Source organism: Papio anubis, chromosome 13 (assembly GCF_008728515.1).
Source record: "Papio anubis isolate 15944 chromosome 13, Panubis1.0, whole genome shotgun sequence".
NCBI lineage: Eukaryota > Metazoa > Chordata > Mammalia > Primates > Cercopithecidae > Papio > Papio anubis.
The window spans coordinates 8,409,516-8,432,996 of NC_044988.1; the positions used below are offsets into that span (position 1 = coordinate 8,409,516).

Here is a 23,481-nt window from a genome sequence, read left to right on the forward strand (position 1 = left end):
CATGGTTTTCTTACAATTTTTTCTATTCTACTGCATTTTGACAAATGAGGTCCGTATTCTTCCTGCAAAGCCACCATGTTTAACAGAGGACTCTTGGAACCTGGTAAGCTTGGGAAGAGCAGGTGGCTTCCTCCTCTTCTGGCAGGTGGGCCAGTGGGACTGGAGGAGTAGGGGGGCGCCAGCAGCCTCTACCATCCTTGTGGCAGCCGTGGTGCCCAGGGCCAACCCACTGAGCCCCTCCCGGTGCTTTGGCCAGTGAACTTGACCCAGGCCATATGGGGCAGCAAACCGTGTCTCTGGCCTGAAGATGTGGCCTGGGCCAGGGGAAAGAGAAGGAAACAGCCCCAGCTCACTGGGTGTTGATGATGGGAAGGGGTGATCAGGAGCATGCTGAGCTCACCAGCCTGGCCATTGCTGGTCTACACATCTATAAACTGTACAAGATTTCCAGCACGTTAAATAACAGAGCCTTACAGTCCGATGGGAAAGAGAAGTGTTTAAACACAGCCATGGGAAGGGTGCCTAGTGAGGGACTGTCAAAGGTGGACATGGCCGTGAGCCCCTCTTGCCAGCCTCTAGCCCTCTGTCCACACGGTGGGGCCTGGAGTTGCTGGGCTTCCCTTTCACTTAGATCAGAAGCTGAAGTTGAACAGTGTGGGGTGGGACGGGAGTGTAGGAGGGGAGTTAGGGCCCAGGCAGGATAGCTGGACGCAGAGTGGTTAGATAGGTATTAGGGGCTGAAACGACAAAGAGGGTACTGAGGACACCCAGGGACAGAGCAGCCACAGCCTCCAGGCAGGTCCCAGGAGCCCTGAGGAGGACACGTGGGGTGGTGGGGAATTGGTCCCCTCCCTACCTGCTGCCTCCAGGCTGCCCTTGCTTCCTTCCCATGGTCTGGGGCATTCTGATCCCGACACAGTGATCTGGGGGTGGCCCATCATGTGGGAACGGGGACCTGGCTTGTGCAGACATCTCCAGCCAGAGCTCAGGGTTGCCTCTACTATCATCACCTTGGCCACATCCCCTTTCCTTCTGATCCCAGACACACTGGGCTCTGTCTTGCCTGCTGTTCTGTCTGCCTGGGAAGCTAATGTTGTTGGTGCCCAATTCCTGAAGAGTCCTCCCTGATGGCCCGTCCACCATGCAAAGCTGTGGAATGCCCGCTGCTGGGAGGAACAGTGCCACCCGGCCAAGTCCTGCACATGTGTGGAAGCGGAGGCCGGGGGTTGGTATTCGTAAGGTCTGGGAGTTTGGTTTAAGGCAGATCTTTCAGTGTGGGTGGCTGGTCTGATTTGGATTGGGACATGTTTACAGTGTGTAATAAGGCTTTAAGATCAGTGGACACAGCAGAGGGCGTGAAGCCAGCCTGATGGTGGTTTGCTGAGGGAGCGACTTGCCCAGGGGAGTGGCTTGTTCTTAGAAGGACTCCCTGGGTGAGCAGGTCAGACGACTTTCAGGAGCTCTGATCAGTCAAGTTGCATGCTGCTTTGCCCGCTTGGCTGGAAATTTGCTGCAGTAGTCCAGTTAAAGTGTACTTGTGCAGTTCTGACACCTCACCCTCCAGGTCCAACTCAGCCTCCTCACCAGGCCAGCTTGTCTCTTGTAGTTCTCTTGGCACCCTGTGTGTTTCTGCTCAGGACTTGTCACAGTGTGTCATCACACACACGCAAGCACACGCCGTGGGACACTGATGTCCTGCCCACTGGATGGGTTCCATAGGGTGGAGCCAGCCCCACTTTGCTCTGCTGGCACTTAGCACGGTGCCTGGCACGTAGCAGGTAGTTAGGAAATATTTGCAGAGGAACATGAATAAGTCTTGCATGAGGTGCCAGGGAGCTCAGAGGAGGAAGTGGCCTCCCTTTTTTCCAGGAGACCAGGGGACGCTTTACCCAGAAGGGCCCTGCTGCTGTGGAGAATGCAGCCTGCCTGGGGGCTGAGTGTGGAGGGCAAGCAGAGGGCAGGGCCCGGGGGCCAGGGTGACGGGAACATGGGTGTGGGTGGGAGCTGGATCAGATGGCATTATGAGGGGAAAGGGTTGGGATTTTAAGCAAAAGGCAGCGGAGAGCTGTTGAAGGCTTTTTGGCAGAGGCGTGTCAAGACCAGATTTGGAATTTTGACATACTCATGCAGCTATACCATCGGGGTGGGTGAAAATGTAGGCGGAAGAAGGCGCAGGGGCTGGAGAGGAATGGGAGGGAAGGCGGTGTGGTCACTGCTTCCTGGCAGGGGCGGGGAGGGAGCCTCAACTGGGTCTGTGGGGCAGAGGAGCCAGCACCACTCCAGGGCTCGTCCCGGGTGGGTGTGGATGGAGGTGCTGCAGCCCGGGTGGCTCCCAGGGTGAGGGAGTTCGAGACCAGCCTGGCCAACATGGTGAAACCTTGTCTCTAATAAAAATACAAAAATTAGCCGGGTGTAGTGGTGGGCACCTGTAATCCCAGCTACTCAGGAGGCGGAGGCAGGAGGATCGCTGGAACCCGAGAGGCAGAGGTTACAGTGAGCAGAGATCAAGCCGTTGTATTCCAGCCTGGGCGACAGAGTGAGACTCCATCTTAAAAAAAAAAAGAAAAAGAAAAAGAAAAAGTAAAAATATACGTTGTATTTGATTCTAGTCAAAGAATATAAAGAATTCTTTGATTTATTGCCTCAAATATCCCTAATACTAGAAATGTTCTTTGTCTCAGGAATGACAGAATAAAGCAGTTCATAATGTGGGTTTGACAGGCATAGCTTTCAGCCCATGATGTACTGGATTAATATTTTATCTAATTGCATGACCCCAGCTCTGTCGTGAGCAGGAGTTGCAGTCACCAGGCGCCCGTGGTGAATGTCGTCCTGCTCATGTTGTTGTGCCATTCTGCGATGCAGCCATCACGACGAGCTGCCACGGGAGGTGCTCCACCCTGAAAGCTCTCTCCAGGCCAGCCTGAGTGTGGCATCCACATGAGCACAAGTCCAGCACCAGCTGACCCCCAGCCCTTCACTCTTCCCCTTCCTGGGTCTCCAGTTTCTCATCTCCAAACTTAAAGCTTGCGTTCATGGTCACAAAAGGCTCCCGGGAGAGAAGGAGGGCGCTTGGCTTGACTGTTCTCTACAGTGCGCCTTTGTTGCTTCCCTCTTCCCTCTTCCACACTCAGCCCCCAGGGAGGCTGCCCCCTCCACAGCAGCTGGGTGCCCTTCTGGGTACAGTGTCCTCTGCTTCCTCTCTGCATCTTGCTGAGATGGCCCTGCCCCTCTATCCCTACCCCGTAGGTTATTAGAATTCTTCTAGTGAGAAGGGCGCAAAGCCTGGTGCCGGGTGGCACTGTGCGTGTTAGCAGGTTGGGTGGCTCATCCTTGGGACTGAGTTGCTCAGTTTAAGGAATTTTAGACTTGGCATCTGGGTTCAAGCGTATCCCTGTCCTGACTATGTCCTGAGCTGCGGGCCAGGGCAGAGCACCACATCCTTCATACAGTGTCCCTGTCTTGTTCATCTCTGAGACTCAGAGACCTAGTTTGTGTGGCTGTCACCTGTGCCCGCTCAAGTCACATTACTACCTTCCTTTAGCACCTGGACACATCAGCCAGACCTCCCTCCCTGGGACCCCTTGACCAGAGGCAGTACCGGGAACCTGTGCCCCTTGCTGCTGGCGCACATGGGCAGGTGCCCGTGTCACTGAGCCCAGCCATGTCCCAGGCCTGCACCCTCTCCTCTCAGGGCGCACTGCAGCAGTGGGAATGCCTGTTGCTGCTGCCTGCTAGGGTTGGTGTTGGGCGGGGTTGGGTGCAGGGGCTGGGATCTGGAGGCCGCACCTGCAGTGTCGGAGACTCAGGGCGAGCCTCACACCTGCCCTGCTGCTTGTCCTGTGGTTGTTTGTTTATTCAGTACCAAGTGTGGGCGACCAAGATTGGGCAATACTCACTGCATCGTGCTTCCTTACAGGCTGAGGACAGGTGCCTGCTGCTGTGGGAGGAAAACCTGGCCTGCAGAAAAATAAAAACTGCCAGAGCTGCACGAGCCACTCTTCCCTGCACTGTGCAATGCCCACTAGTATCAGGCCACTCATGGGGGTGGACATGCTGGACGACAGAGCAGCCAGGGCCTTGCAGCCGCTAACAGAAGAGGCCACGTGCTTCCCAGTTCAGGGTCATCTGCCCAGCTGGGAGCAGGCCATCTGGCTGCAGCACTGTCCAGCAGCTCTGTGCATGCTCACCTCCCAAATTTGCCCTCATTGCTACCTCTTGACTGAGCTGCCTTCGTGATTCCTGAGTCCAAGGCTGGACATGAGAGCTCAGAGGGCCTGAGTGACTTGCCCAGGGCTACAGCTGCTTCCTTGGGACTTCCCCTCTGGCCCCCTTGTCCCGTGGCCCTAGGCAGCTCACCCATCCTGCCATGGAGCCCCCAGATGACTGCAGTAGTGGCCAGGCCTGCAGGGTCCTCAGGCACTGAGGAGCTTGCCCTTGCCAGGCGCCCTGCCGCTCCGTGGGTGGACAATGGTGTGCATGGCTCGGGTGCTGGGCCACAACCCCCCACACCCTCCTCTAAGGCAGGCTTTCTCCTCCTTCCTCAGCCCTGGGACTGGTCCCTGCCCCACGAGCCCCTGAATTAGCCCACACAGGAAAATAATCGGGTCCACATTGCTGAACAGTCCTGCTGTTTAAAAGGCAGAGAATGGGACAGGCTTGTTCCACAACCTGCGGAGAAGGCTCACCACGGGACCTTGTCCCTGTGCTGAAGGGCGCCTTGTTATGGCTGGAGCAGTCCTGGCCTGAGCCCCGACTAATAACAGAGCCCTTGAAACCCCTGCAGTGAGGACAGACGTCCCAGGCGGGCAGAGGCCCTGCGTGAGGATGGGACGGCTGGGCCAGATGGTGTCCTGAGTATCCATCCTCCGTGGTGGCTGGGGACATGCTGACCAGCGTGGGACCAGGAGCATGGCCCCCGGAAAGGTGAGGCCAGCCGGGCAGGGGCAGGGGCTTGGGTTTTCTTTGTCATTTGGTAAATGGTCTTGTGTTCCCATTTCTCACCGCTCACTGGGGTTGAGTGAGAATGAGCTGAGTAAGTGGCCTTCTTTCTAATGTGAGGGGACCAAATGACCTGCTGCCCTTCTGGACAACCAGATGAAAAACACTTGAGTGGACCTTACAGGCTTCACCCCAGAGCTTTGCACTTCTGTGCTTTGAAGGCAACAGAAGTGCAGGATGTTGTCTGAGAATTCCGTCCATCTGTAGCTGGCCAGAGAGCATCTGAGAAGCCAAGGCTGAGGCTGTGATTCTGGGGCGGGGGTTGGGGGGCAAGGGGGGAGTTGCGGGGAGCGCTTCCTTGGCCTGGGGCTATCCCTGCTTTCTTTACCTGGGCAACCGATTGGGACGCGGCACTGCAGATATGGACACTGGGCAGTGTTTATGCCCTTCCTTTATTTAAATTTCATGTATCTCTAAGTTTCTCTGTTTTGCACAGCCTCTGTAAGGAAAGGCTGGGCCTGCAACCTGTGGGCGTGGCCCTGGGAGGGGTGCACCCAGACCAGGTTGTCCAGGAGCAGGCAGCAGGCTGGTCGGGGGCTGGGTGGGGCGTAGGTGGAGCCTGTAGGACTTGCTCTGCATAAAGCCGTGGGTGTGGCTGCTGTTCAGGATCTTTGCTGACACAGAGACCTGGGTGGCCTGTTGTCACTGGGTTCTGTAAATCAAAATACATGCCCAGCACTGTGTCTAGTATGGTCCAGGTGTGTGAAAGTCAGAGAGCCCTGGGAGTCTGCCGGCTCCGTCTCTGGGATTTAGGGAAAGGAGGAGGGGCCAGAAACAAACCAGAAACTCCACAGCTCCTGCTTAGGAGCCTCAAGGAAAGAAACAGGGCGAAGCAGCCAGAAGGCTGGGAACTGGAGGGCCAGTCCTGGGACTAGAATTTACATCGGAATGGGGGCTGTGAATGGGGATGCTTGTAATCCTTCCAGAATTGGGGTAAAATTTGCATCTGAATGACTCATCAAGTCAAGATTCCCATGGAATGTACTGGTTTTCTGGTTATTTTCCAGGTCCTGTTAATGGTCATTTGCATGTTTACTCAACCGGCATTCTTAAAATTAATATTACCTTAGGACTGCCTTTATCATGACTCTCTTAGTGGGGATTTCTGTCCTCTACATGCCCTGGGGGATGTGTAGCCCCTGTGCACTCCCTGCCTTGGCCGGCCCCTTCCCCCATGCAAGGGGCCCAGGTAGACTCTGAGCTCTTAGACCAGCAACTCAGCCCTCAGATGTGTTTGGTTGGAACTTCCCAGTATTAAAAATATATGGATTAATTACCTCGCAGCATTTGAAGGTTTTTTCTTTCAGGAGAAAAAAATCAAGAACTATTGCACACACTAGGCCACATTGCAGAAGGCTGGGCGGTGCAGTGGCCTCTTCAGACAGGGCCTGGCCCAGCGGCCCTGCCTCCCCTTTACGTTCCCTGACAGGGCCCTGGAGACTCCACTCAAAGGTTCATGGCTGCACATGCCAGGGGTCTGCAGGAGGATGAATGATGCCCCAGTACCTTGGGGCATCCCTCGTGCCTGGAACCTGTGAACATTTCCTTACATAGTAAAGGGATTTTGCAGATACGATTCAGTTAAGAACCTTGAGATAGGGAAATTCTCCTGGATTTTCCAGGGTGATCCCTAAATGTAATCACAAAGTTTCTTACGAGAGAGAGGCAGGAGAGCAGAGAGATGAGAAGGTGCTACACTGCTGGTTGGGGGAAGAAGAACTTTCACTCTGCTTTCTCAGGTTCTGTTTCTAGGGCCTGCAAATTAAACTGACGAATGGCATTAACAGGAGAAAAGACAGACTAACATTTTTACATCCACGAAGCTTCACGAAAGAAAGTGAAAACCCAAAAAAGCAGTAGATTTGGGGGCCTGCATACGGTTTTGACAAAGGTCTCAGTGGAGATTGAGAAGGCGCCCAATGCCATTATGCTGACGTCTTCCCTTCTAGAGGTTTCTAGGGGCCTGGCTGGCTCCTAGACCGAGACCGCTCCCTCCTCTACCTCCCGTGTGCTGGATGGGGACAGCATGCATTGTGGAGACGGTGGATGGGCCCCACTGGCTGGCAGCGTGTGACTGGGGAGACTGGGTGGGCCTTGTCGCACATTACTGCTGCTCCGGGGCCAAAGTCTGGCTGGTCTTAAAACATGAACAGCTGGAGACACTGTGGTAGGCGTGGTCCACGTCATTGGCACTCCTGGTGTGCTCCATGTGTTACGGCGTCTCTCCCCAGAGCAGGGTAGTCCTCGCATGCCAAGTGCTACATGTGAGTCATGCACAGATTCCTGCCCACGTCTGCGTGGGGGCTTCTGTAGCTCATCATAGCGTCCATGTCACCCAGTCCAGAGGGGAGTGGTGGTGGCGCTCTGGCTGGAGCTGCCCAGTGTGGCCCGCACTTAGTGCAGAGCTACTGGGGTTCATTGATACCAGCATCCAGAGACTTTGAGAGATACTGTCTTAGCCTTGGGACAGTCTGCACCTAGGGCCATGCTCTTGTGTGTAGTGGGACAGCAGAGGGCTTTGTGTCTCCCTGTTGCCCCCGGACCCTGTGACCCTCTGGGCTTCTGCCCTGGATGGTGTCCACCCAGTACTTGGGCAGACCCTGATGGCTTTGGTGGAAGCCCGTGCTCAGCCACATGCAGGGGCGGGAGGCCCCTCCCAGAGGGGGTTAAGCAAAATGCCAAGAGGTGGATGCATCTAACCTGCTGTGCTTGTGCACAGTCCCTGTCCAGGACACACACCGTGGGCTCAGAAGCCATAGCATGTGGCACCAGCTGTGTTCACAGTCTGCAGTCACTGCTGGTTAGACAGAGGTCATGGGAGCCCCTCTCTGCTGATTGGAGACCCCTCCCCGCCGATTGGAGACCCCTCCCCACTATCAAGGACTCCATCAGTGCTGACCATGCTGCAGTGGCCCATGGAAGTGAGCGAGTCCCCTGGTGGCCTTGCACTCAGTCCGTCTGCTGCAGGCTGCCGTCTCTGCAGTTGCACTCATGGGGCACTCGTGGCAGCCTCAGAGGGTAACTGCTACATCTGTGCCCCTATCGCAGGGGCACGCACACATCCGTGCTCCAGCCTGCTGTAGACAGCGAGGTGAGAAGTCCCTGTGAAGAGCTGGCTTTTCCCTGTGCCCAGGAGGCACCAGCAGCACTTGGCAAGCCCTAGAGCCAGCTCTGCTATGTTCCCAACCATCGTGCACACCGTGACGCTTCTGTGTTCGCACCGTGGTAACAGAGGTCCCCTTCAGGTTGTCCTTATAAAGGTGGGGTCACTATCCGGACCTGACTGGCTGCAGAAGAGATTTCTGGCCTTGGTGAATAGTGCTGTCGTGAACACGGGTGTGCACATGTCTCTGGGACTTCTTTGTGTACATACCCAGAGTGGGATCTCAGGATCATATGGTTATTCTCATGTTTTAAGGGACCGTTGTGGTTCCCACAGTGGCTACCCTATATTACATTCCCACAGCAAAGTGCAAGGGTTCCAGCTTCTCCACATCCTCACCGACACTTGTTGTGTTCTGTTTCTTTTGGTAGTGGCCACCCTGATCGGTGTGAGGAGGTTGGGAGGTTGTTTTTGCTTTTTAACCTCATTTTCACATGGGTGTTAAGTATCATTTGCCTGCAGCACCAAATCTATTTTTATCATTGAGGGCCCGCAGATCCCCAGAGGGTGTGCCCGCTGCACTGGTGACCAGACATAGAGGCAGGGCACTCAGAGGAGGAAGAGCCGTGTAGCCAGTGGTCTTATTGCTGCTCTTATGACAGAGTGCTGGAGGGTGCCCCTCACACTTGCCTCAGACAGTTTCAGGACCTCACTGTGGCCACCCTGATCATCCTGAATTTTCAGATCTCAGCTCCCAACTCCCAAGGGTCCTGTCCTCAGATCTCCAGGCTTAGTCAGGGTTACAGTTCCACTATCTAGTAAAAATGACCCAATCCATTCCATGGTAGTACATTTACATAATACTACTTATATTAGTAGTTAACATTTATTGTGCCAAGCGGTGTTATAAATGATCCAAGTACCTTTTGTGGCCAACTCTGTCTTATGGATGGAAGCCAAAGGGCAGAGGGCTAAGTGGCCAGTCCAGGACTTTACAGTTGGTAAGGGTGGGCGCAGAGGGTGCAGCTGGGCCGCCAGGCTCCTGTGCCATGTAAACATGCCTCTCCTGGGGGAACAGATGGACAGGTCAGGGCTTGTCATGGCAGAGCAGCACAGAAGGGAAGGTGCACTGAGGTATGGACACAGAGAGATGAGGACAGCATAGATGAACCAGAGCTTGTATTGGGGCCTTGACTCTACGGATCCCAGTCTGGCCAAGGGAGGGGCTGGGAACATGTCCTTGAGGAGGCTGGAATGTGCTCTAGGGGCTTCAGGGCCACCTTCTTTTTTGCTGAGGTGAAACCATCAAAAGAGAGAATCTTGCTGGGTACGGTGGCTCACACCTGTAATCACAGTGCTTTGGGAGGCCGAGGTGGGAGGACCACTTGAGCCTAGGAATTCAAGTTCAGCCTGGCCTACATAGCAAGACCCCATCTCTACAAAAAAATAAAAATAAAAGATTAGCTGGGCATGATGGCTCACACCTGTAGTCCTCGCTACTCAGGAGGCTGAGATGGGAGGATCACTTCAGCCCAGGAGTTCGAGGCTGTAGTGAGCTATGATTGCGCCATTGCATTGCAGCCTTAGTGACAGGGTGAGACCCTGTCTCCAAAAAAAAAAAAAAAAAAAAAAGGGAGATTCTGGGAAAACTGCTCTTGTTTGGGAGAACAATACTGAAAAATGCCTCCAGTAAAAAAAATTTCGAAGATACAGGAAAGTTCCAAGAAGATATTTAAAATGCCCCTAAAATTCCACCTCCCAGAATTAGTTCTGACATTTTGGTGTCCCTCCTCCTGCAGGTCACTCTACCTGCATTTGTGGGTGGTGTTCTAGCCAGCCCTGGGTGTGCCCCGGGTGGCTCACCCGCAGGAGCAGGAGCAGGAGCCGCCAGGGTTAGGAGTCAGCCTGGGAGTGAGCGTGGAACGTGCCAGCCAGGCCATTCCTGGGTGTGACTTTTTATGACTGGTTTTTTTACATGAGTAAGCTCGCACTTAAGTGCTGTTTTATCTTCTCCTCTTTGCATTTAATAGAATGTTTATCTGTACTTGTCAATAAACATCGACTTGCGTGGATTGTACTGCCGCATAGCATGCTATAATATTATTATTAATTTAACCTGTTTCTGATGGGTGCCTATTTGTGTTTTGGTATTTTTTTCCCTGAGATGGAGTCTTGCTCTGTCGCCCAGGCTGGAGTGCAGTGCCATGATCTTGGCTCACTGTAGCCTCTGCCTCCTGGGTTCAAGCGATTCTCCTACCTCAGCCTTTTGAGTAACTGGGATTACAGGTGCGAGCCACCACACCCAGCTAATTTTTGTGTTTTTAGTAGAGATGGGGTTTTGCCATGTAGGCCATCCTGATCTTGAACTCCTGACCTCAGGTGATCTGCCTGCCTCAGCCTCCCAAAGTGCTGAGATTACAGGCTTGGGCCACCGCTCCTGGCCCATCTAATGGTGCATATTTGGATGACAGATTTTTACTGATAAGGCACCATGGAGATAAACATCCCTGGGCGGGACATCTCTCTGAGCTTGTGGAGTTGCTGAGGCCCCAGAAATACCCCTGTTAGACTCTGTAGACATCAGAGGCCAGTTTCCCTCTCCCCAGTGACTGTGGCTGGTCCTCTTCCCTGCCTGGGAAGATGTTAGCTGTTCGTCCTCCCAGCCCAGCTGCTGCCCCCGTGCAGGCTCGTGCCCTGGGTGGGTTTTGCAGCTGGACAGTAGCCACCCCTAGAGTCATAGTCAGTTGTCTCCCACTAAAGCTTGGAGGGCATCTGACTCACCCAGTAAGTGGGGTCTAGGCCCCTCGTCACGGTGTGGATGTGGTTGGGGGCTGTCTGGAGGGTTTGCTCTTTGGCTGTTGGGGAGCAGGGGCGGATGCTTGAAGTTTCTGGCTCGCAAGTGGGAGAGTATTGCTGAAAACTTCCTCTAGCTCTGAAATGTTGTGGTGTATGTTCTGAATGGCCAGTAATTCCCCTCCCTGTGTGAAATAGTTCCAGAACTTTCTGTCACTTGCAGATGCTTTGGGCATGACTTGCCATCCCAGCCCGAGGCCTGCCCTCCTCAGCCAGGCTTGTGACCGCTCCCGCCCACAGAGCTGCCCGTCAGGGTTAAGCAGCAGCTTTGGAGGCTTTGGTATAGGTTTTAGGGTTACAGAGTTTTTAATGAGTTTTCTTGTTATGTGCATTTTCAGAGTGCTACTATTTGGCACAGCTTGACCCCAAACAGAAACCCACAACTGCATTCTTCTGAGCACGTAACTGGCCGCTCCTCATCCACCATGTAGACTTCAGTTTGCAAACTGCTTAATTTCTTTCCTGTGCTTTTTAAAGCTGGCAAAAAGTTACTGCACCATGCGCTCTGGAATGAGCTGTTAGCAGCGTGCGCTTCTCTGAACAGCATGCTTCCCGGGCTTCCAGAGGTCAGATATGTCCCTCGGCCACTGTCACCCGACTGGGGCCCAGGAACCTGCTCTTCATGAAGTGCTCACCAGGCTCCAAGCTTGAGGTGAACTTGAGATTCTGTTAAGAAAACGATTTGAATGAGCACAGCTCAGCCCGAGAGTGCTCAGGAACTTGCTTTGGCCTACTTGGGTTTGCCTCTGATGCAGGGTGGGGAACTTTGCTTTCCATACCTGTAGTATCAGACACTGCCCCTACCCCCCGACACTGGTATGACTTCTGGAAGTTTCCAAGCATTGCTTTCTTATCTGCAAAAGAGGGATGGTGACAGCAGTGGGTCCTGGCTCCTAGAGCAGCGGGAAGGGTTCCTGTAAGAAGCTGGCACCTGCCTGGGGTGCGGTGTGCTTAGTAGACAGCAGCTGCCGCCCCCACCAGCCCCTGCCACGGCTGTTGGTGGTGTCGCTGGGTGATCTGAGTTACTGTCTTCACGGCCCCCTCTCCTGGCCTCAAGAAGGCACTCACCCTGATGGGGATGTTGATGCTCCCCTAGATGTCGTCTGCTTTGGGTGAAGCTAGGATTAGAGGCTTCTTGGCATCCAGAGTCAGCCGAGGTGGCCACCGGCCTGGTACAGCTCCTGGCGGTGGGTCTGGGAGGGCTGACTGGGCAGGGAGGATAGGAGAGCCAGGCCACATGCCACTTCTGTCCAGTGCCCATGTCCAGGCTGTCCCATGGGTAACCTGCATTTGGGGAAGGAGCTGGGGGCTGTGCTTGACTCTCTGCACTCTTGGATGAATGGCTTAGTGTCCTGTGACCCAAGGCCAGGAGTGAGCGTGGAAAGGGAGACCCCCGCCCCAGGGACCTATGTCCATCCTCTCTGTCTTCTGGACCTCTGGAGCAGTCATGCGGAGCCTGCAGTGGTGTGGTTGGCAGGGTCCAGGGGCCCTGAGGGACCGAGGGGCGGAGCCCTAGAGAAGCCTGGAGCTGGCAGCTGACAAGGTGGAGATGAGGACCTAGTGGCTGCTTTGTTGCGTTCTTCCCGATGGCCAGCCCATACTGGGATCTGGTTTTCTGCTCTTCTGGGGGGTGTCTGTCACCCTGCCCCTGGAGGTGGGTTTGCCGTGTGCAGCATGGTCCTGTAGGTGGGGCCGGGGGTCATTGCTCTGGTTCAGGAGAAAGCGCTGTCTTGGAGATGGTGGGCCAGGCCATGTGCAGAGTGGCTGGGAGCTGGCCTGTGCTGTGTGACCTTGAGCAGGCTCCATGCCTGTGCCTCATTCTCCTCCTGACTGTGATGAAGGGGCCGGTTCCTCGTGGTTCTGAGTTCCTGCGACTGGATATCTGTAGCCCTGAGATCCATGCTGGCTGCAATGGAGGATGTGTGCCTCCCCTCTGCTGCCCACCTGGCACCCTCTCTGGTGTCTGGGGCGTAGCACTGGGCTCTTGGCAGGTTGTATGGGTCTTGACCTCGTCCCTCCGGTTCAGGTTCTCCTGCAGGGCCAGGGACTGTGTTTGGGCAGTGCTGGGCAGCATCAAATGTGAGGCCCAGAAAGAAGCTGCATGGGCCATGGCAGGGGCCAGCTGGAGCTGGTGGCCAGTGGTGGTCCTCAACTTGTGACCACTGAGATGGTTGGGAAGAGCCTGCCCAGGAAATCGTTCAGTGTGGGGGCCGTATCCCTCCATGACATGTGAGCTGTGGTCAGATGGCAGCAGCATGCCCTCAGTGACACATGCAGGTGAGAAGGGCCTGGGTGTTGGAGCCAGCGTCTCAGGTCAGCCGTAAGCCACCCACGCCTGCAGGGTGGAGCCCACCCCTCAGGGTTAGGCAGGCCCTCTACAGTGGTCACCCTAGTGGTGAGTGCATCCCTGGGGGAAACACATCTCCTTTCTGGACCCTACAAGAGACAGAGCAATGGCCAGGTAACCCCCGTCCTGGAGCTCTCAGACCTGGAAGATGACTGTGTGTGGGGCAGTGAGTGACGATGACTCACCAGCTCCTCCCCATGTGTGACCCATGTCGCACACATTCTGAATCATCTGGAAGGTGACACACTGCTGGGAAAATGAGAACCCCCACATGCTGTGGAACTGGCTGCTTGCTGGAAGGACAGACACCGGGATGGGGCTTTGTGGGGCCATAGACCCTTAGGCTTGGGTACTTTGAAGTCAGTCCCACTAAATTGCACTTGCAGATGCTGCTGACCAGGGTTGGAGAGGGGGTTCCAGGTTAATAGGGCCAGGTTCCTGTTAGCAGTGCAGTGAAACGTGAGTGAGGTCTGTTCCCATTTGGGGGCTGCAGAGTGAATCCTGAAATTGGGGGTTTGCTTGACTACTTCAGTGGGGAATTCCTACCTGGGCTCCTTTCATGCTGAGAGGGCAGCCAAGGTCACTCCCCAGGCCCCGGCTGTCTCGGGGAGGCAGGGGCTGTGGTTTTCTGATACAGGCACCTCACGGGGATCACACTGCCTCCTTAGTCCATATGCACTTGACCCTCTTCCAGCATCTACGGCAATTTGGGGTTGGATGGACCTGAGTGACTGTATCATTTTAGACTGTATCATTTCTGACTCCCCAGGAAGGGGATTGAGGAACCGCCTCACTTGGGCTGGAAGCATCTGGAAGAGAGGAGAAGAAATATCATTTCCCTTGCACTGCAAGGGAGGAAGAATTTAGTGAGTTGAACGTGGGGATTGACTAAAATTCATTAGAGTAGAGTGAATCAACCTCGTACTGGGCTCGTGACATTCAGCTAGAGGGTCATTTGGTGATTTGGAAATAGAGATTTATTGAAATTCTGGCCATCCGCATGGGCAGTAATTGTCTTAGTGGCAAAGAGGAAACTCACTGGGGACAGGTTTAGGGCACAGGTGTGGCCTGCAGTGTTTGCTCCTTACCATCATAGCCGGGTGTTGTGGTTGTCACATTGTCTATTTTTAGCACTTTTGTGGCACTGGTACCTGCCCACAGTGACCACTTGGTCTGCTGCTGATGGGAAGTGAGTTGGTTTGGTTCAAATATGGTTAAGAAGTAGCAGAGTCTCAAAATAATGAGCTTAGTTGAAGTTGCTTCCTCTGATACTGAGGTCGAGGGAGATTCTCATGGCCTCTGAGGGGCTTTGGGGGCTAGTGGATCAGGTCGAGGCTGCGTGCATCTGGTGTCTGCACACGATGGTAAGACAGAGTTTAAGGTCAGTACTGAGATGGGAACTGACAGCCCCAGATGATGAAATGACGAATGTCCTTTTGTTTTCCGCCAGGAGTGAGGCAAAGCTGGGGCCTTCGCAGAGCTGTGGCTGGAGCTTGGGGTTCTCTGGTGGGTTTGCCACGCTGGAGCTAAGGCTGGCAAAAGCCATGTCATGGGGAGGAGGCCCGGATAGTGAGGGAGAGCCCCCTGTTGACTCGGTCCCCTGTTGACTCTATTCTGGTTACGAGCTGTGGTCACACTGGCCTAACTTTGTAATTGAGTGTATATATTTAAGGAATCACTCAAGATGAAAGCAAGGAAAGTGGCATTTTGTGGTTTTGAGTCTTAAAAAAGAAATTCCCACTTGGACTGGGGCCTGTCCCCAGGCTCCTGGGCCTATCCCCTCATGCTGCGCCTGCACTGTGGCACAGCGGGCATGGGCCTATCCCCTCATGCCGTGCCTGCACCGTGGCACAGCGGGCATGGGCCTATCCCCTCATGCCGTGCCTGTACCGTGGCACAGCGGGCATGGGCCTATCCCCTCATGCCGTGCCTGCACTGTGGCACAGCGGGCATGGGCCTATTCCCTCAAGCCGTGCCTGTACCGTGGCACAGCGGGCATGGGCCTATCCACTCATGCCGTGCCTGCACCGTGGCACAGCGGGCATGGGCCTATCCACTCATGATGTGCCTGTACCATGGCGTAGCGGGCAGGCCTCTGGTGCCTTTGCAGCTGGGCTGAGTCTGGGGGCAGCAGGGGAGGAAGATCCGGCCTGGAGGGGGTCCAGTCCCCTGGAGAAACTGCATGCGCTCCCCCTGTGGACACTTGGTGAGGACCAGGGATGCCTCTGGGCACAGGGCGCGTCCGCAGGCTGCCTAGAGACCTGAACCAGCTCAGGGTTCCGGATGGTTCTGGCGGATTTTGTGATGCCTTCACTGCTAGCAGATGGCACAGAGAAGGAGCCATTGTTTCTGGAGGGCCTGTCTCTGCCCTGGTGTCCCTGGAGGAGGAAGCTGTTGGCCCAGGGCAGGCGGAGCCTCAGCACAGCTGGAGAGCACCGTGCCAGTCATGGTCCTGGGGTCACTGCGGCACCCAGGAGGGCGTCTCAGCTCTCCCAGTGGATCTAGATGCTTGTTGCATTTTTCTGAGCCTGTTTTTCCTCTTCCCAGCAGGGCCGTAGAACCTGTCTCCAGTGGGGCACGCTGGGGGAGGGGGCGGATGCACAGCCAGTAGGGCCACAGGGTCATGCTTTCAGGACTCCCGCCCCTGATGTCAAGGCAGCAGGCCTGTAGGCCGCCCTTGCCCAGGCCTCTTGAACACTGGGATTCAGTCAGATGTCAGATACGAGGGTTAGTGAGGAGCCCGCCAGGGAGCTATGAACATGGGAGATGTGAGCAGCCCTGTCCCAACTGTCAGGGCCGTGTGCTGCTTCCAGGTGACTCATAGCCTGACGCTTGCAGAACCCCGTAGAACAGTCACTTCCTCACCCTTGCGTTATGGAGGGTGTTAGTTATTCTTCCTGCTTACGTTTTCCCCCAAGAGTCCCCCAGAGTGAAGACCTGCTGAGGGGAGGCATCTGTTCCCAGAGGGCGGGTTCGAGGTTGCCCTGGCCTTCGAGCTGAGCCACAGTGGACAGCCAGGATTTCAGTGGGTGGGTGTCAGGGATGGACTGAGGACATACCTGGGGGAGGTGGCAAGGCCTGGGTAACACTGGGAAAGGCAGGAAATCTGGTGGATGCAGGCCAGTTCTCAGTCCTGGCTACTGGTTACATGGGCTGTTCTAAAACCGGACAGACCCTGGCCTCGCTGGGGAGCTGCTGAATCAGAATATTTGGGGGCTGGGTCTAGATAGGTGGTGTATTCTCGATGTTCCATAGAAAGAGGGGAAAAATGCACACCTAGCAAGTTGTAGGGCTTCCTTTGGGGATACTAGATTGGGGGCTGGGACCTGCCTCTGCAAGCCCTGGGGAGAAAGAGGAGGCTTTGGAGCAAGATAATAGTATGATGTGAACTGTCTTGTAAGAAATAAGCATGACAGCTGTGTGTAGGAGGACCAAGGGCCGGAGTGGCACAGGGGACTTAAGAAGGTGGAGCTCTTCGAATGCGGTGTCATTCCCTTCCGGGGAGCGGGAGCCAGGTGGAGGCCTCACAGGAGGGATGGTGGTATGAACCGTGGGCGTGAGGGAAGTGGGAGACACTGGGCAGAGGTAGGAGGAGGACAGAAAGAGAATGCCCGGGGGGCCAAAGTCAGACAGGACACAGTGAGGAAGGCAATTAGTAGGGTTCGAGAAGGGTCCTGGTCAGAGAAAGGAAATGCTCAGGAATTAAGGGCGCAGGGTTCTGAAAAAAAAGGGCTTGAAGGAATTTGGAGTGAGGGGATGGAAGCATCTTGGATTTAAATCATTTCAGACTCATTGAACTGAGGTTAGTAGTAAAAGCTAATGTGGTGGTCGTGGACTTTAGAAAGAAACTTCAATTTAGGAATAAATCATGGAGTTAAACCACCATGGTTTAATGGGGATTGATGTTGATCGAGGAAAACCTATTTGCTCCCACACCTTGGTGTGGGCTGCCATTGTGGGGATAGTGCCATTTTGTTGCTTGTTTGTAACATTGTGTTTAACGCCTATGCCTTAAAGTCCTCATTTGTGCAGTCTCATCTCTGGTGGTAGGGTTGTGTCCTATCCTCTCCCAGGGAGGTAGCTGGGGGGAGGAGGAAGTGCTGAGGAAGTAGTGGAGGGAGGGGAGTTGCTGAGGGAGTAGCTGGGGAAGGTGAAGTACTGAGGGAGTAGCTGAGAAAGGGGAGGTGCTGAGGGAGTAGCTGAGGGAGGAGAGGAACTGAGGGAATAGGGAGGGGGGGAAGTGCTGAGGAAGTAGCTGAGGGAGTGCAGATGCTGAGAGAGTGGAGGTGCTGAGGGAGTAGCAGAGGGAAGGGGGGTGCTGAGGGAGTAGTGGAGGGAGGGGAGGTGCTGAAGGAGTAGCTGAGGGAGGGGAGGTGCTGAGGGAGTAGTGGAGGGAGTGGAGGTGCTGAGGGAGTAGCTGAGGAAGGGAAGGTGCTGACAGAGTAGCTGAGGGAGGGGAGGTGCTGAGGGAGTAGCTGGGGAGATGAAGTACTGAGGGAGTAGCAGAGGGAGGGGAGGTGCTGAGGAAGTAGCTGAGGGATAGGAAGGGGCAGAGGCCTGTTCTAGGTCACATAGCTGGGATGTGGCAGCATGGGAATCTGAACCAGACAGGCTGGCCTCACAGCCGGCACTGTAACCATCACAATATGCTTTCTCTATAGTTGGGGGAGAAATTAAGAAGCAATTAAGGTTTCTAATAGACTTGAAAGAAGCATAAAAAATGTTTCAGCTGGCCGGGCACAGTGGCTCATGCCTGTAATCCCAGCACTTTGAGAGGCCGAGGCAGATGGATCACCTGAGGTCAGGAGTTTGAGACCAGACTGACCAACATGGAGAAACCCTGTCTGTACTAAAAATACAAAATTAGCCAGGCATAGTGGCACATGCCTGTAATCCCAACTACTTGGGAGGCTGAGGCAGGAGAATCTCTTGAACCTGGGAGGTGGAGGTTGCAGTGAGCCAAGATCATGCCATTGCACTCCAGCCTGGGCAACAAGAGTGAAACTCCGCCCCCCCCCCAAAAAAAATATTTGAGCTCGGTGACTTGTATTTTATAGCAAAGATCGTATTACTTTGCAAAAATGACTTCAGCTCAACTAACTGAGAACTTTAGAAGCGAGTCAAATGAAGATAAATCATGGAAATTATGTGTGATTAATTCCCAGTAAAAGGAAGCAAAGCTGTCAGCGTGATCAGTAGATGCCCTGAGCCTCTGTTTAAGAAAGGCGGGAGAACACATTGCTGACAGTCTCTAAAATGGTTATACAGGTTGTAATGACTATTACAGTAAGATCCCAGCACCCGTGTCTTCTGTACTAACTTTATTAAGAGATTTCATCAAAATGGAGATTTTCAAGAACAGCAGACAGACATGATGGAACCATGGAATCTCCCTGTGCCTGTTTCCCAGTGCCCTCTGTGTGGTGCCTAGACCTCTGTAACATCACTGTGGACATCCCAGACAGAAAAGGTTCTTGGCCAGGCACTGCTGGTGGTTAAAGAAAACTGAACTGTAAGTGGAAAATTGGAAAGGATTTGAATGTCCCACATTATGATATTTAATGATGGAATATTGCACAGCCGTGACAGGCTGCTGAGGGCACCGTGTAATAAACAGCACGGGGATGCGCTCGCGTGGTCCTCAGGGCAGAGACACACGGGACCAGGACGTGACCCGCACGGGCCCTCTCCCTCCACCAGCCCATAGGCTCCAGCCTCTCTCTTGAACTTCAGGTCTCCTCTTGCATGGCTGCCAGCCTGCCTCTCCCACCTCCCGTGTTACAGAGCCAGCAGGGCACCCTGTTCCCCGCTGTCCTGTGCAGTTGCTGTGGCCTGCCTTCCCCAAGCCAGAAACCAGGGACTGGGAGTCTACAGTCTTTATTTGACTCACACCTTCACCCCACACCCTCCAGTAGTGACTGTTGAGTGAATGAGTCAGAGTTCCTTAGAATGAGGAATTCCAACAAAATGCCAAAAAGACCAGAAATGTATGTCATGTCTGTCAGCTGTTCTCAAACATTTCCATTTTGATGAAATCTTCGTCTTAGTAAAGTTAGTACAGAAGACACCTGAGCTGGAATCTTACTTTAACCAGGGTTATAACCTGTATAACCTTTTTAGAGATTGTCAGGAATGTGTTCTCTTGCCTTTCTTGAATTTTTCAAATTTTCTACAATTACTGCATTTTACTTTTGATATCAGATTTAAAATATTTTAGTTAGAAAACCACGATTAAGGAAATAATTCAAATAGTTCTAAAGAATCCAAATAGTGAAAAATGCACACTCCTTTCGCAGATCAAATTTTCTCCATAGGCATCCCCTGCCAGCAGGTTCTTGATTAAATTGTGATCTCTTCAGTCATCCCTCTGATGAACCTGTGTGCACACCCATTCACACACACACACCACACACACAGTCACACACCATGTGCCTGCACAGGTGGAAACACTACACACATTTTTGGGAACCTTACTTTTTAGTGAACAATGGATCTGGGGTGCCGTTTCATACCATTGCAGCTTTATTCTTTTTAACGGTTGCATAGTATTCCATTCTCTGGAATGTGCTGTAATTTGTATAGAAAATGTTCTGTGCTATGTCCGTGTGTACCCATGTACGTAGACGCACACACACGGATGGACTTCTGGGTGTCTTTGGAGTTTACCTGTTGAGTGGCCTCGTACCAGTCGTCTTGCACACGGGGGTATATCCACACTGAATTCTTGGTAGAGAACTGCTGGGTCAGAGGTTCTGAATGGAGCTTCTTGGCAGATGTTGCCCAGCAGGGCGCGGGAACGTGTCCTCCAGGCCCTCTCTGTGCACTTTGTAGCCAGCCTTTCTCATGGGTGCCTTGCTCCGCAGAGTGTAATGGTATTGTGTTGTAATACGCATGCCCACGCCATCGAGGTGTGTGCTGGAGTGCCAATGGAAGGTCCCCCATTGCTCTCTGCCCCTGGAACTTCTTTACTTGCTTCTGGGCCAGGATGAGGAGATTGAGCAGAAGGGGCTCGCGGCCCCCTCTGCGTCCACAGCCACAGCAGTGCTGCCTGTCACAGTGTTCCTAAGCTCTGCTCCCAGGAGTCTATGTGGACCTGGGGAAGCCCCGATCCCCCGTGTGTGCAGGAGGAGGCTGGTGGAGCCCACAGTCCCTGGCAGTAGGGGGTGTTAGATGTGCTAATAGCTGCACCATGCTTGTTATATCTCTCTGAGTCTTCTTAGCTAGGCAGGTGTAACTAGCTTCATTTCATAGGTGGTAAGAATGATAGTTAATGCCTCCTAGTGCTTAAACAGCATCCGGCACCTCACCTAGGAAAGCACTAGGAAACATTAACTATGATTAGTCATGAATCCTCAGAACCAGATGAGGCAGGCAGTATTAGTGTGCCCACTTTTTGGATGAGGAAACAGAGGCCCAGAGAGGCTCAGTAACTTCCCCCAGGAACACACAGCTTGGAGAAGCCGGGACTGGAACCCAGGTTCCTCTGATTGCAGAGCCCCTTGCTCTTGCTTCATCCCACTTGTCTCCTCTGTGTGCTGAAGAACACCAGGTCCCTGCTTAGGGAGGATGCCCAGAAGGCGAGGTCATGTCTGCAGGATGGAGGCCAGATGAAGGCACTGCCCGTGGCTCTGTGCTGCTGCCATCAACGTCCACTAAATACCTGTTCGCAAGGCCTGGGCGTTGGAGCCCCACACTCTCCTGCACTATTGGGGGTGCACCAGGAGAGGGTGTGAAGGCCATGAGAGGGAAATGCTTCTCTCTCTTCTAGTTGATTTCATTGCTTTTTGGTGAACAGGCCGTTGGATTCTTTTTACCTGTGCTGTCAGGAGTTGGGAGGTCTGAGATAAAACAGCACGATGAGTAATTACGTGAGAAGTGTGGGTTTGCATTTTTCAGCCAGGTCACTCATAACTGTGGGGTTGCATGCTGAGGAAGAAGAAACAAACCCTGGTCATGTCGGGTGAAGGCAACGTGGGGCTGGGGCCTGGGCAGTTCACTAAGAAAGGAAGTGTGTTCCCACTCAGCAGCCTTGGGGCTGGCAGCTGTTTTTGGAGGCTAGATGTGAACCCCCAGCTGGGAGGCAGGACGCGAGGATGCCGGGGTTCAGGTGGAGTTGTCGGAGGCGATTGAGATGAGACGCCAGACCTGCTGACATTTGTTGTTGGATGCCACAAAATTACTGCGAATATGATACATGTCTTAAACCTCAGGATGAGCAGTTCTGGGTCTTTATTAAAGTGACAAAGGCTTATTTCTTTTCTAGAAAATAGGAGTTTTTCAGTTTTTTTTTTTGAGACGGAGTCTTTTTCTGTCACCCAGGCTGGAGTGCAATGGCGTGATCTCAGCTCACTCCAACCTCCACCTCCTGAGTTCAAGTGATTCTCCTGCCTCAGCCTCCCAAGTAGCTAGGATTACAGGCACCTGCCACCATACCCGGCTAATTTTTGTATTTTTTTTTTTAATAGAGATGGGGTTTTGCCATGTTGGTCAAGCTGATCTTGAACTCCTGACCTCAAGTGATCCACCTGCCTTGGCCTCCCAAAGTGTCAGGATTACAGATGTGAGCCACAGCGCCCAGCCAGTTTTTCAGTTTTAAAAATCCTTAATATTCACATTATTTACCTAAACCTCTTATTTTTGTATGAATCCCTGCCTTTGTTGCCTTGGACTGTTTTTTTTGGCACAGTCCCCAGGTGGCCGCTGTCCCCTCTCCGTCCTGTGTGACAGGAAAGCCTCGTGGGAACAAGCGATGTGGCACTTTGCAGGTGCCCACAGCAGCATGGGCTTTCCCTCTTTGCTTGTCCAACAGTTGTGCCCAAATGCCCAGCCCTACCCCGAGAGTTTCAACAGGAAATGTCGGCATCAGGTCCTGGGTAGATGTGGCCTTTCCCAGGATTCTCATAGCTGCTCATGTGAACATACTTTTGCTTATAAAATTGGCCATAAGAGCCATCCACTGCTGGAGGGAAGACCCCAGTGTCAGTCTCTGGAAGCTCTGCTACGGTGGGGCCTGATGAATCGTGATCGTTTCTGATCACTGCCCTCGCAGTTCATTTGCTAACCTCAGGTGCCTGCTCAGGATTCAGAGGATGTGTCGGCCCCAAGGGGCTGGGGGACCGGATGTTGTGTGCCAGGATGGCTGTGTCTAAGGTTCTGCTCCCGGGGGAGGGGTGTGCAGGGCGTCTGGAGAGGAGGGAGCTGTCCAGTGAGGGGCCTGGGTGGGAGGGACCGGGGCTTTACACCTGCGTTTCCAGGGAGAGCTGCCTCCTTCCCAGCTGGCTTCAAAAAGAGAGCCGTGATCATATAAGCTCTGAAAGCACAAGGCAAACAAAAAAGAAATCCTCCTCACCACAGAATATGCTGGAGTCTGATTCCGAGGTTTAACAATTACGTGGCTCCTGTATTAATAGAATCATGGAGGGATCAGCGTCGGCTCCTGAGCGTCTGCAGTCCTGCACGTGGCTCTGGTTTTGCGATCCTGATTCTCTTGATCTAACTGTTGGTGCTGTTACTGCGCCCCATGATCGCTGTCTTGAGGCTGATCTCCCACACTGCAGAGGAGCGACAGCCATGCTATGGAACCTTGCCATACCACAGTGGACGTCGTTCTGTTTGGCTGAAAATCAACCATCCAAAAATAAAGGAAGATGAACAGCTCTTTGGTTCTTGTAATTATGCTATATGTGTTTCTGCTTTTTCCTTCTTTGCCTCATGAAGATGAATTTTACAGAATACATATCTGGAGCTAATAGACAATTAGATCGTACTTGTTTGGTTCACGGACTCTGCTAACTGAAATGGCTTATTTTGCAAGAAAGTGCACCTGGTCAGGTCCTGGGGCTCATCTCCAGCACCAGCTGACGGGCTGGGCTGCACTTCCCCTCTGTTTGTGGGTGGGCGGTTTCACAGCCCCTCCCTCCTGTCTTCCCCAGCACATACAAGCCAAGCTGATCCTGCATCTAAGGAAGTCTAGAAGGTTTAAACTCACAATAATTTGTTTTCAGTGCCTTTCTAGGAGTGTTGCTGAGTTTAAGTGGATGGACAATTTAAGGGCTTAAATAGCCTTGTTTCCCATTATTTTCACAGCAAAGATTTCTGAAGACTTCTTTCTAGAAACGACTGGAAAGTTTCAAGAGGCGTAAGATACAGGTAAAACCGCTTTATTCATGATCTGTAA

General features: G+C 53.4%; 1 protein-coding gene across 7 annotated transcripts in view; it reads left to right on the forward strand.

Annotated features, from left to right (window-relative positions):
- SEMA4D (semaphorin 4D) overlaps positions 1-23,481 on the forward strand; it is a 117,946-nt gene that overhangs the window by 54,036 nt on the left and 40,429 nt on the right. For 3 of the 7 annotated variants that reach the window (XM_009189084.4, XM_009189085.4, XM_009189086.4), the window contains one exon: positions 23,391-23,453. The exons of 3 other annotated variants lie outside the window; for them this stretch is intronic. The gene's annotated coding sequence lies outside the window, so the exon portion shown is untranslated. Of the gene's footprint in view, positions 1-2,550; positions 4,927-23,390; positions 23,454-23,481 lie in introns of those variants that run through there. One more of the 7 variants, XM_009189087.4, reaches the window with a different exon arrangement.